Genomic DNA, 12820 nt, shown 5'->3' with positions numbered 1-12820 from the left:
TTCTCAATCTTACAAGGGAGCGATCTCACATTTCAAATGGTTATCCGGTCGTTAAGTGATGACGTGACGAATCCTACTTCCGGGCCTAAAGTAGTCTGTGTTTAATATGGCTTTTGTGTTGTTAACATGTTTAATGTTATGTATTTTCTTCTATTTAATCTCAAAAAGCTCCTAAAACAGTCAGTGATCACTGTTGACCTCCCTCGGCTTTTATTACCGCTAATCATTTATTTAAGCTCAGTTTTTAAAACCTTAGGATGTAACTACAGCCCAGCCCATGCAGCAGTATATGAATGACTAACCTCGTATTGTGGATGGATTATCTCAGTTGTTCTCCTGGCTGAAGTTTGGTCCTTTTACAACATCCTGCCATGCAATTACATTTGTTCCTGACCACCGAGAACACTCACGTTAACTTTTATCGAGTGGACAAAAAGTTAGCTTGTTTATATTATGCTAACATAGCTGTGTCGCTAGCGGTCACGTAGCACATCATTATATACCAGCTAGCCAAACTTCAGTAACCCTACAAACGTCACTGCTGTTTAGTTTTCTGTCTTCATTTATGTTGGAAGTGATAACAGAGCTGTACGTTTTAATTTGTTTCCAAAACCCCGCAGTCAGGACATGCTATATTGTATTTAGATAGAAGCTAGCGAGCTAACTTCCTGCTAACTTCTAACTCCGTTAAATGTCATAAATTCCGTTTTCATGGATGCCTGGATGTTAAACTCAATTGTTACACCTGGTAGAGCAGAACGCTGATCATTTTTATTAAAGATGAAAGACTTTAGACAGTTTTTCAACTCTCAGTAATGCCACAGTGATCGTTTGATATATGGACCTGCAGCGGAGTTTAGGCCCAGACACGGCTAGTGACGTCAGACTTAACGACCGGATAGAAAGGAGAGATGGTCTGTAACGTCTCCTTCTCGAGCGACGACACCCCCATCTCTTCCCCCTCACCTCACTGGGGATGTTGGGTCTGTCTGCCGGTGTTCTGACAAAACGTCCTACTTTGGCAAAACGTCCTACTGTAAGTAGTTTTTGCACATTTCTGCTGTCACAGAGTCATTCCAGCACAAATGTAAGTAGGTATGATGGTTTGCCACTTAACTTTGCCCATCAGAGTATGCTTGTAGCTCATAATTAGGACGGTTTGCCACTTCATTTTAGCCGTTAAAGTATGCTTGTAGGTCACATTCACAAAGGTAGCATGGTTTGGCACGTAATTTTACCCGTCAGAGTATGTGTCTAGCTGTTATTAACAAAGGTACGATGATTTGCCACTGAATTCTAGCCGTAAAATTATGCTTCTAGCTCATATTCACAGAGGTAGGATGGTTCGCCACTTAATTTTAGCTGTTAAAGTATGCTTGTACGTCACATTTACAAAGGTAGGACGGTTTGGCACTTAATTGTACCCATCAGAGTATGTTACTAGCTTATATTCACATAGGTAGGATGGTTCGCCACTGAATTTCGTGTCGTGCGCATGCGTAGAAACAACGGGTAGGATGGTTTGTCAGGTAGGATGGATTCCCAGAACACCGGTAGCGCAGCTGCAGGGCGCAGCGCTAACAGCTGATCCCTAACATAAACAAAGGAGCCATGCGCAGGGTCTCCAAATACGGGTGAAAAAAGTGGAGACAAAAGAAGAGAAAAGTAAACAGAACTAGCACAAAATGGTAGTGCATGGTGGCAGAATCTAATTGCTAAGATGTAAGTTAAAAGTTAAGAGAAGTAAAGAGGAGCATGTTAAAAAAGCTCAGAAATGAGCAGAACTGTCGTAACAGACCTCCCAGCCCATTGTTCCTTCAGTGGGCTGGTTTCAGTCATTATGCAAATGTTCTGTTTATAAGATTGGGGAAACCTGCAGTCAGCTGAGACTGAAGAAGTCACTTGGATGAGTGGCGAAACGTTTCTCCCACAAAACGCTACGTCCAGATGAACAGAATCAACTTTTGGAGATTTACTTACCTGGATGATTGAGCATGCATCAAGATGTCGTAACGGGGGGGGGCGCTAGCGAGCGCGATGGAGTGAACATCCTTACTTCAGAGCCTCTGCACATTCCAGCTTAATTTGCATCAAAAATAGGCACTTAAGTTACCAATCTGCTTTCAAAGACAATCTTAAACTTTTAAACAAAGTTCCTACGGATATAAATCCAAGAAAGTCGCTTTTATGGCGGCAAATCTGCGGAAATACAAATACGAGGTTTCGTCGACAGCTAAGACCAGTGCAACCGCGGGCAAAAGTTGTGACAACACCGCTAGCCAAACATCGAAGTCGGCACCGATAGCTAAAATGGATGTGGCAGACCTCAAGACGAATATTCTTACCTCCTTGCAACAAGATATCGCTGCCATCATCCAGCAGGAAGTCAGGTCTGCTCTGGCTGACAGCTTTGACTCGTTGAAAAGGGATATCCAAGACGTGAAGGCAGAAATCAATAGCAACACTACCGCTATTCGAGCCGAGCTGGACCAGGTGAGAGCTAACGTAAAATCTGTCGAAGCGGGTCTGTCGAATTGGTCTGACGAAATGGTGGCCGTACAAGACACGATGGAGTCCCTCGCAAAAGAGGTGAAAGCCCTTAAACACAAATTTGAAGACCTCGAGGGACGTATGAGAAGGGGAAACATCCGGATTATCGGTGTGACTGAAACTCAGGGTTCCAGCTCTCCGGCGGCGGTCTCTGCGCTCCTCAAAGAGGTGTTTCAGCTTGACAGAGAAGTCCGCGTGGAAAGATCTCATCGTAGCCTGACTTAAACAGCGAAGGAGACGCGGCGGACATCCTCAGGAGAGCGCGCAGAGGAAAACTACACTTCAAAGGAAACCCAATCGCCATATTCCCCGACTACACTGCCAGCGTGGCGAAAGCCAGGGCGGCTTTCACTGACGTGAGGAAGATACTCCACGATAGACCGGGAGTCCGCTTTGGCATCCTCTACCCTGCCAGATTCCGTGTCTCTTACAACAACGTTGAAAAGGAGTTTGTGGATGCTGCCAAAGCCATGGATTATGTCAAGGAAAATATACTCTCTCCAGCAGATGGTGATCTGTAACTGTCTTATCTTCTGTCCCAAGGTGGAAGGTAACTCAGAGTTCTCTATGTCAGTAAGCTACATCACTGTGCCTGGTCGTAACTACGTTGTGCAGGGCCTGAGTTCCAATATTGTTTTAGCAGACAGCATTGAGATTTATTAGTGGTACTGAGACTGCTCGCCCAGCAATTTTCCCCAAACTTCAGTTCATCATTCCATATGAAGACATCTAAACTTGAGTTAGCTGCACTCGGGGTCCCTTTGACTTTCTGTCCTGCTGTTGTTACCCTTGTTCAGGTCCCTTGTTCTCCTGGGGATCTTTTGATGGGCAAAAAACTTGTACAATGTAGTTTATATATTAGTTTCTGGTTTGTTGGTTTGATGGTTCTTTTTGTATTGCCCTATGCTAAGCAAAACTTTGGGTCATCATGGAGTTCAAAATTATTTGTGCCTCTCAGATATCCTTCAAACGTAACCCTAAACAGTCAAGATAAATTTGCTTAAAGTCATAAGCTATAATGTCAATGGCCTCCACAGCCCTATTAAAAGGAAAAAAATTCTAGGCCAGTTAAAAAGTTTCAATTGTCATATAGTTTTTTTGCAGGAGACGCATTTATCTGACATTGAGCATGTGCAACGATACTCGTATCAATATTGAACCGTTCAATACAGTGCTTTCGGTTCGGTGCGCATATGTATCGAACAATACAAATTTTTTAATTTATTTTATCAACTTTCCTTCTGACGATGCTGTCTGTGTTGAGCGCTCAGTGGATCTGCGCTCGACAGTGCAGCCTAGGCGGAGTAGTCGAACGCAGATTCACTGAGCGCAGGGCAAGCTAGTGAGACAGAAGTTAAGCTCTCCTTGCAACATGGCAAATTGAACCTCCCCCACCCTAATTCAGATCTGGCGTTTGGAACTATTTTGGTTTTCATGTGACGTATGACCCTGAAGGCAAGCGCATCATGGACAAAAGTAAAACAGTATGTCGGATGTGCCACGCAATACTCAATTACATTGGTGGGAACTAGTGCATTAGTGCAGTTAGCTCGTTAATGTGTTGGCCGTCCAGCCCCATGCACGGGGCGATCCGCAGTAGCTCGTTAACGGAGATTTGCCGTGTTGTCGCGTTAACGTCATTTCAACGAGATTAACGCTGACAGCACTAGTGGGAACACAACGAATATGACTGCACATTTACTCCGACAGCATCCTAGTGCAAAGACAAGTGGAAGCAGACAAAAACAACAAGCACGCATGCTACAAACTTTACCTGAGTCATTTAGACAGCCGTTAGCACATGATTCTTGTTATGGGGACCTGATATGTTTAATATGCTGCTGAGAATATAGCCCAGAAGAAGTGTATAGTATAGCTTTTATTTTGGAAAGAGCCATTTCTCTGTAATAAACTCTCTTTTCCAAAGATGAGTGATTCCTCAATCAGATACAGGGCTCGCAAAATCGCTAGCCCCGGGACGTCGGGCTAGCGATTTTTCCAGTCGGGCTACCAAAATCTACCTCTGCCCTGCCCGTCGGGCTATCGTAGGAAGGAAAAATATATGTCAATGCTTTTGCATTCTTTCGGAAATGTAGCTGGGTAATTATGTCATTGGCATCGGTGAGCCACTGTCAATATGTGACATATTGAAATCGCGTTTGAATTTGCGCTTGTTTTTTGCTTTCACTTTGCAATCGTGCGAACTGTGTATAGAGAGCGACAGTACTGATTGGTGAGTGACGATAATTTGCGCACCAATTCCTCTGACATCGTCTTATCAATCGTTAGCTTACTATGAAAACATGACAAGTGAAATCTCCCGCAGCAAGCTTAAACATGTGAGAGGTTGATCGCGCAGAGAATCGCTGAGCGTTATGTGAGTGCATGTGTAAAAGCAGCAGGATATATATTTTAGTTCTGCTGAGCCAAATAAGACAGGTCAGGGTGAAGAAGTGACAGCCAAAGAAAAGCTTAACACAAAACGGAAAAGTTATGGCAAATCAGACTATAAGGCAAAAAGAAAGTGCAGCTTTATGGTTTCATGGACAAAATAATTTCTGTGGCTGCAATATGACGAGCTATATAACCAGGGGTGCACATAAGTGGTTCGCAGGTGCGCATTCGCTGTCAAAATAAAAAACGCGCACAAGATAAGAAGTTGCAACGCGTGTTTGCGTACATAAGATTTTCTGGAGGAGGACAGACATTTGTTTAGAACTCTTAAAGATGTCGAAGAAGCTCCTTTAAGCAATTACTTTGGTTTTCCTCCACCTCCAAAGAAATGTCAGAAGGAGTCCGAACCACAAAAGAAGCGCGTATTCTCGGAAAAGTGGTTGCAGGAGGTGAGCTGGCTTCAAACAAATGATGAACGCACAGAGATGTGGTGTGGAATGTGCCGTGAAAATCCCACTCTGTGCCTTTTTATATGGACGCAAACGCGCGTTGCAACTTCTTATCTGGTGCACGTCTTTTATTTTGACAGCGAATGTGCACATGCGGACCACTTTTGTGCACCCGTGTAAATAACACAATGTTCTGCCGGGTGTGTTGTTGGTTTTCCCCCGGTTTCTGAGTCGACAAGCGCCTTTGTTACTGGGACCAGTCATTTTAAGAAAGGCCCCCATTAGAACTCATGAGAAATGCAAGAAATGCATTATTGCTCAGTCTGCAATATCTTTCCCAGAACAAACCCCAATTGCAAATAACATACTAAAAATAAACCTGAAAATCAGTTTAAAACAGCGTACTATGTTGCAAAGAGTGAACTACCACTGGCAAAATTTAGCAGTCTTTGCAAACTTCAAAAAGCAAATGGCCTCGATCTTGGTTCCACTTGCCTCTTACCCATGACTTCAGTGGAAATTTCAAATTCATGATCTGACACAGACTGATTCATGTTCTACACAGTTCTTACAAGTTCATAGAAATTTCTGTTCAATTAGAACCAAGTATAGTACCAGGGATTTTGAAATTTTGCGAGCCCTGAGATATATTTATTTTTTTTATTATGTATATTATTTGTACATATACCTAAAAAGTTATGCAAATATGTACCCATAACTTGTTTTTCAAAATATTAATAAAAGGGGTGTGTCTCCAAACAGCCATCTCTTTCCTGACAATTCCCTTTGTGCATATTCTCTTACATATGATAAGTCAACATTGAAACACCTGCGGCTTTTAGTCAGGTGCGGCTAATGTATGTACAAAACAGGATTTTCCCCTGATTTTAGCTTGTGCGGCTAATATTCAGGTGCGCTTTGTAGTCCGGGAAATACGGTACTATGAACAGGGTAGTAGGGCTAGTAGATTGCTGGCAATAAGACTCAGGAAACAGCAAACTTGTAATATGGTCCAAAAGTTGAAGTCAGATCAAACCCTAATTACTAAACCAAATCAAATTGTAAGTTGCTTTGCCAATTTTTTTCGAGTCATTATATAAAAATTCAGATACATGTAAAGATGACAATACACTATCTGATTTCTTAGAAAAGATCAATTTAAAAACACTGCCAGAATCGCAAAATAGCAAAGGAGTTAGATGAACCAATTCGAGAACAAGAAATTTTCCAGGTGATTTCAAACCTTAAAACTAAAAAAAGTCCTGGCCCTGATGGTTTTTATTAACGAATTCTATAAAAAACTTAAGGACAAAGTCACACCCTTATTACTGAAAGCTTACCATTGCGCTCTGGAGACTGGGACTATGGCGCCGTCCTGGAATGATGCTACAATTGTCGTAATCCATAAAGAGGGCAAGGACCCCACAAATTGTCAATCATACAGGCCAATCTCATTACTTAATACTGATTTGCGCATTCTCACCACGATTTTAGCCAAAAGAGTTAGTAAAATTATTACCCAGGTTATAAATCCAGATCAAATGGGGTTCATTGCAGGAAGGCACTATGGGGACAATGTTCGTAGATTGTTGAACTTAATGTCCTTGTACAAGACCAAACAAGAAGAAACAATGATTCTGTCTCTTGATGCGCAAAAAGCATTCGACAGGGTTTCCTGGCAGTACTTGGGCCATACACTTGAAAGATTCAAATTTGGGCCAAAATTAAGTGGATACAGATTCTTTATTCCAACCCAATGGCGGCTGTACGGGTAAATGGAACAATATCAGCCAGATTTCCACTGGAACGTGGGTGTAGACAAGGATGCCCACTGTCGCCCCTGCTGTTCGATATAAGTATTGAGCCTCTGGCGCAGTTGATTAGAGATGAACATGAAATTCAGGGCCTTTCAATTAATGGAGAACAGCATAAATTGTCCATCTATGCAGACGATGTACTTTTATACATTTCAAATCCTGCAGTCAGTGTACCTCATTTAAAAGAAATTATTAATACATACGGTTACCTCTCTGGTTACAAAGTTAATATTGACAAAACATTGGCAATGGATATAGGAGGAAACATTTCACAAACATTCAAGGAGCGATGTGGCTTTAAATGGCCAAACGAAGGTATCAAGTATTTAGGAATTCAAATTCCTCACTCATTATCAGACTTGTTTAAAGTAAATTATGAAGTTATAGTTGCAAAAATAAAAAAAGATTTAGAGAGATGGACAGTCCTGCCTCTCTCTTTCTTAGGTCGGATAGAGAGTATATGTATGAATGTATTGCCAAGACTTCTATACCTTTTCCAAATGCTGCCTATTAACATTCCCAACTCTACATTTGATAATTTAGATAAAATTTTTTCCCAAATTTATATGGCAAGGCCCAAGGATCAAGTCCAGACATTAAAACTGTCAAAACTGCAGGGGGGATTGGCTGTTCCAAATCTGAAATATTATTTCTGGGCAGCTCAGATGAGACCCCTGACTGTATGGGTGCGGGATTTGTCTGAAACTCAGTGGCTAAACATTGAGAAGACAATGCGAAAGATCGTTGGAATCCCTGCTTTTTTCTAACATTTCAATTAAAAATTTGCATATGGGGGAATGGACAAGGGTCACACTAAAGATTTGGCGTAGAATCAAACAATCATTTGGTCTTCCAAAAGAAATTTCAATTTTATCAAGCTTTTCCTCCCTGCAGGGTTTTTCTCCTATTGTGGAAGACTCTGGCTTCAGAGCATGGTCAAATAGCGGGCTTCATAAACTGTGTCATGTTGTGAGGAATGGGCACCTGAGCTCATTTGAACAGTTGAGAGGTCAGTTTCGGCAATGTTGTAAATTATAATAAAAAAAAAAGTTAAAAAAAAAAAGATGTCGTAACAGACACAGTTAAGGTTTCAGAAAAAGCATTCTGTCATTTGTTTGCTAGATTATGCTTTAAACATATCAAAATGCATAGTGAGATTATAATACAAGTGAATACTGTGACAAACATTGGTACCGAATAGGCAATCACTTAGCAGCAAGGTGAATCTGTAATGAATTAGTATGGTCTGCACTTCCTTTTCTTTGATTGGGTGAAATCTGTTGAAAGTAATTGGATGAGGGCACCATGAGGACTGCCCTGCATAATTTCAAGAAAAAAGGCGTTTTAAACGCTGACACAGAACGCTGTAAAAAAACAAACAAAAACAAAACAATGCTGTTTTTATCCGTCTTTGAACGCCGTTTTCTGCCGAGTGATGTAAAAAGCGGCGTTCAAAGAATGCCACTCAGATGGGGCGTTCAAGGAACCAGTCTGTGGCGTAAAAAACAGCATTCTGTCGGGACAAACGCCGTTTTTTATGGCCTTTTGAATAATTAAACGCAGTTTTTACGCTATTTCTTAACCAAACGGGTTAGAAAAGTGGCGAATTTTTGCACTGATATCTTGCCATAGATTACCTTAAAATAACAGGGCTACGTGCAGTGATGCTAATGTTAGTACGTTACCTTCAACAGGTGGTCAGACTGAGTAAAGAGGCGCACAGTCAGAGCTTCAACTCTCCATTTCGCTGCAGGGTCCCTTCATTCTTCACATATCCATGTCAATCAGAGTGTAAATCCCGAGGCTGAACGGCCTTTGCACACGCTTGTTAGCAGGGCAAAGCTATGAGATAGAAAAATCCAGGCAGACAGCTGAGAGCTCCTTACATCCCACGGTGTGGCTAATTTGCATTGCAGCAGGATTTTTAAAATGAAGTTGCTAATCTAGCTGCTAATCTAAATGTTAATCCCTGAGCAAAGAGGAAAGGGAAATGGATTTTGAAATAAGGAGGGGAATCGCCATTTTAAAAAGCATTTTGAAAATCACTTTATTAAATTGGAATTTAAAAATGAATTTACAAATGCAGAATTTATTCTTTTTTTGATGCGCATGGCTCTTGTGGTCCTCCATAGAAACGTAGTTCCAAAATGGAAGACGTGATGAATCCAACAATCGTATGACCGCCCATGAGCAAGTGCTTTGACAACAGTGGGAAGGAAAAACTCCCTTTTAACAGGAGGAAACCTCCAGCAGAACCAGGCTCAGGAAGGGGGGACCATCTGCTGTGACCAGTTGGGGCTGGTGTTTCTTTTCTCTCAGTTTCTATTGTTATGCTGAAGCTTTGTTATGCTCTACCTGTCTACCAAACCCCACCGCCCTCTGTGTTTGCCTCCAGGGAATCAAACCTGTTCTCCTGCAACTTTGTCACACTGAACAGTCCACCTTATCAAAATTTAACAGTTTTTGCCTCCCTGCTGATACCTCCTCAGACCCTTTCTAGTCTGACCCGTGAAGCCAGAACATTCGAATTGTATGAAGATTGAGCATTTATTACAGCTGACTCTTAGGGTCACATTGAGAAAAAATAATATTGTTGATAATTTTGAGAATAAGGTTCAAATTTATATATTAAATTCTAAAATCTATTTTGAGAAAATGTGTGGAGATAACAGGCTGCTGTCCCCTCTAAGAATGCCTCATGTAGATGAGTCAGTGAAACAAAGTGATCAGCCCCACAGTGATACGTCATCCGTCTTCGTTAATGCATGAGGCTGTAACCATCGATAACCTTGCATCTGTCCGTTACCAGACATTTCATTTTGCACAAATCCACTAATACATTTTTATTTTTCTTCTGATCAGACAAAGCTTTCTGCACCATCTCTTCATCGTCCTCACCCTGATATCAACCCTGTGTTTATGAGTCCAAAGACAAATCGTTTCCTTCCTTGTTACTAAAACCGAAAGTACGACCTCACTAACTCAAAAGGTACAGCGGCATTTTGTCCTGAAACAACAGCTGTGATCTGCACATTACCACTGTTATTTCTCAGAAGGATCAATAAATCTTCTTAATGTGGCTTTGATAGAACAAATTTGCTTATATAAACCTTAATTTCTATCATATTTCCTGCAATTTATCACCTAAAACGTGTTGTGCCATTTATTTACAAACCCCACACCAATGATGTTGAAGTCTCAAAAATGTATTAAAACATATATGATACGCATGGCGTTGACGGCTTTGAGTCTGGGCCCCTGTCACAGCCAGTAGCACTGCCTTTTTCTTTCACTCCTTTGTTACATCGATGACTCGAACTGTGTTCTCTGTGGTGTTCCTCTCAGGCCCATACATACCTGCAGCTGGCCCCAAACCCCGCCTCTCGCATCATCACTACAACTCCTTCCATTAGTCACATCAGCACTGTCCTTCAGCAACTTCGCTGAAACATCAGATTGAACCAGGAGCCAATGAACATCTCCCAGAGCCATCATGGGGTGGAAGAACGTGGAAACCAGCAGCTGCAGGAAGTCGAGTCTGGACCGATTACAGACAGGGTGACAGGCGTGGATGTGGGTCAGGGTCGAGATCCAGAGCTCGGCCTGCGGATTTCACTTTAATCAGACCAAATCTCCTGCCTGCCTCATGTCAGACTGCACTCCAGAACGGAGGTGAAAACTTTTCTGCCTGCGCTCTCAGACGTTACACTCGACACTGCTGCTGCCGGAGTCACGAGCTGTTCTTCTGCCCTCGGACAGGTCGGGACTCGTTTTAGGCTCGCTGTTCTGTAACTGACGGTTTTGTGAGTCACAGACATCTGCAGACTCGCACAGCAGTCACTGACTCAAATCTCCACCTGAATGAATGTGTCTGAGTTCACTAATCGGCAGATCTGAAGCCTGCTGCACTAAAACAGTTACTAACATCAGAGGAAACATTTGTGAGGGTCCGAGTCCACCGAGCAGGAAAACACAGACACGAATACATCAAAATCAAACATGTTTCAAAGCCAGTAATGAACAAGTGCACAGATTTGGTTCCTCTGGTGCTGTGGAGCTCTGCTGCCCCCGAGTGGTCAGTGCAGTTTGGGTGTGTCGGATCCGTGCACACATTTACAGTGTGTGTCTGTGCGCGTGTGTTCCTTTTTCTCTCATTTTTAAGATTTAACTATTTTGACGGGGTTGTCATATTTATTTATGTTTTTATTTTTTGAGCTATTCTACTTCATGAATTATTTTCTTATTGATATGATTTGTTTGTGCTGCTGTGATTGGGATAACTGAATATTACTGAAACACACAGATTTCAAATTGAAAGCTGAACGAGGTTGTGCTGATCTCTTCTGCGGCGTATTTTCAATCGATGACGCAGAAATGCAGATGAGGCTCGTTTTCAGCCTCCATTGCTGCTGCTTGAATGACACGCCGCGTTTATGCAAATCTATTTTGCCTCCTGTATTTACCTGCAGAGCTCTGATGTGTTTCATTATGGCGATGTTGGATGTCTGATAACATTCTCCAGTAAAACAGGGACAGCACTAAGCTTATCACCTTCGGTCCATCCAAATGTAGAGGCACCTGCGCTGACAGGTAGTAACCTCAGCCTTCAATTCTCTGTTCTCCTCTGTCCTCTTCTTACTGATTAACGCACGTGTGTGTGTGTGTGTGTCTGTCTCTCTTTCATTTCTTTCACCTTCCGCTTCTCAGGTGTATTTCACGCGTCAGCGCAGTTTCAGTCGCTTTTCTACTTTTCAAAGGGAGCGCGTGCGCATGCGCAGCGGGAGTCGGCGCAGACCGTAAGGAAGCCGTGCTGCAGAGTTTATTTTTCCTGTAAAGTGCTGGGGGCAGCTGGAGGGCTGTGGCGGCTGTAAAGGAGGCTGAGGTGAGTCCACACTTTCACATTTTTGGCTCTTAAACTCCTCCGGGAGCAGCTCCGAGTCCTGCCTGGGCTCCGGGTCACTCTCCAGGCTGTGCTCGCGGAAGTGTTCTGCCTCAGAGGAAGAGCCCGGGCTCAGCTCAGATCCTCTTCATCACAGCAAAGGCACGTAGTGTGTAGGTGGGGTTCTCAGTCATAATTCCGTTAGGAAATCTTCACATTTAAAGATGAGCTGATCAACGCAAATCGTATTACAGACACTCGGGGGTGGGGGTATGATGAGGGCGGGGGCACCTCAAATCTACGGCACCGCGTCTCCTCCTGGATGTTTCAACTTTTACGGCTGTCGGTCGGAGCAGTCAGACCAGGGAGCAAGTCTGTACTGCTCACAGATTATCGGTCCAGATTAGACTGTGTGATGAAACACGAGGAGCCGAAAACAACGACGGGCCCAGATGTTTCAGAAAAAGTACACGATCAAGTTCAGACATGTTTGTGTTTGCAGAGAAAATCAGAAAACACCAAATTAGACGCCTTTAAACGGAGCTCCGCGCGGAGGAAACAGCCGCTTTGCCCAAGCTTTGAGCTCAGATCACAGCTGATTCTCGCTGCTGCCTTTTTTCTTTATGTTTGGTTGTTTGTGTTTGTTTCATAAACACTTTGAGCTTTTTTTCATCTAAAGGTTATAAACAGCGAAACTTTATTCAAATCAGGCTCACCTGGAAAACCATGTC

At 42.7% G+C, this 12820-nt stretch overlaps 1 protein-coding gene across 3 annotated transcripts in view; it reads left to right on the top strand.

The window, feature by feature from the left end:
- The window catches only part of LOC146372278 (pleckstrin homology domain-containing family G member 3-like), a 38007-nt gene that overhangs the window by 676 nt on the left and 24511 nt on the right, over nt 1–12820 (top strand). Inside the window, exons 2-3 of one of the 3 annotated variants that reach the window (XM_084952629.1) lie at nt 11680–11800; nt 11918–12092. The gene's annotated coding sequence lies outside the window, so the exon portion shown is untranslated. Of the gene's footprint in view, nt 1–9943; nt 11801–11917; nt 12093–12820 lie in introns of those variants that run through there. The other 2 variants (XM_084952632.1, XM_084952630.1) reach the window with 2 other exon arrangements.

This window comes from Perissodus microlepis, chromosome 15 (genome assembly GCF_051167445.1).
Source record: "Perissodus microlepis isolate ML-2025 ecotype Zambia chromosome 15, ASM5116744v1, whole genome shotgun sequence".
NCBI classification, from domain to species: domain Eukaryota; kingdom Metazoa; phylum Chordata; class Actinopteri; order Cichliformes; family Cichlidae; genus Perissodus; species Perissodus microlepis.
Note: the sequence above shows the minus strand (reverse complement) of the source record. Positions and strands in the feature narration are given on the sequence as shown.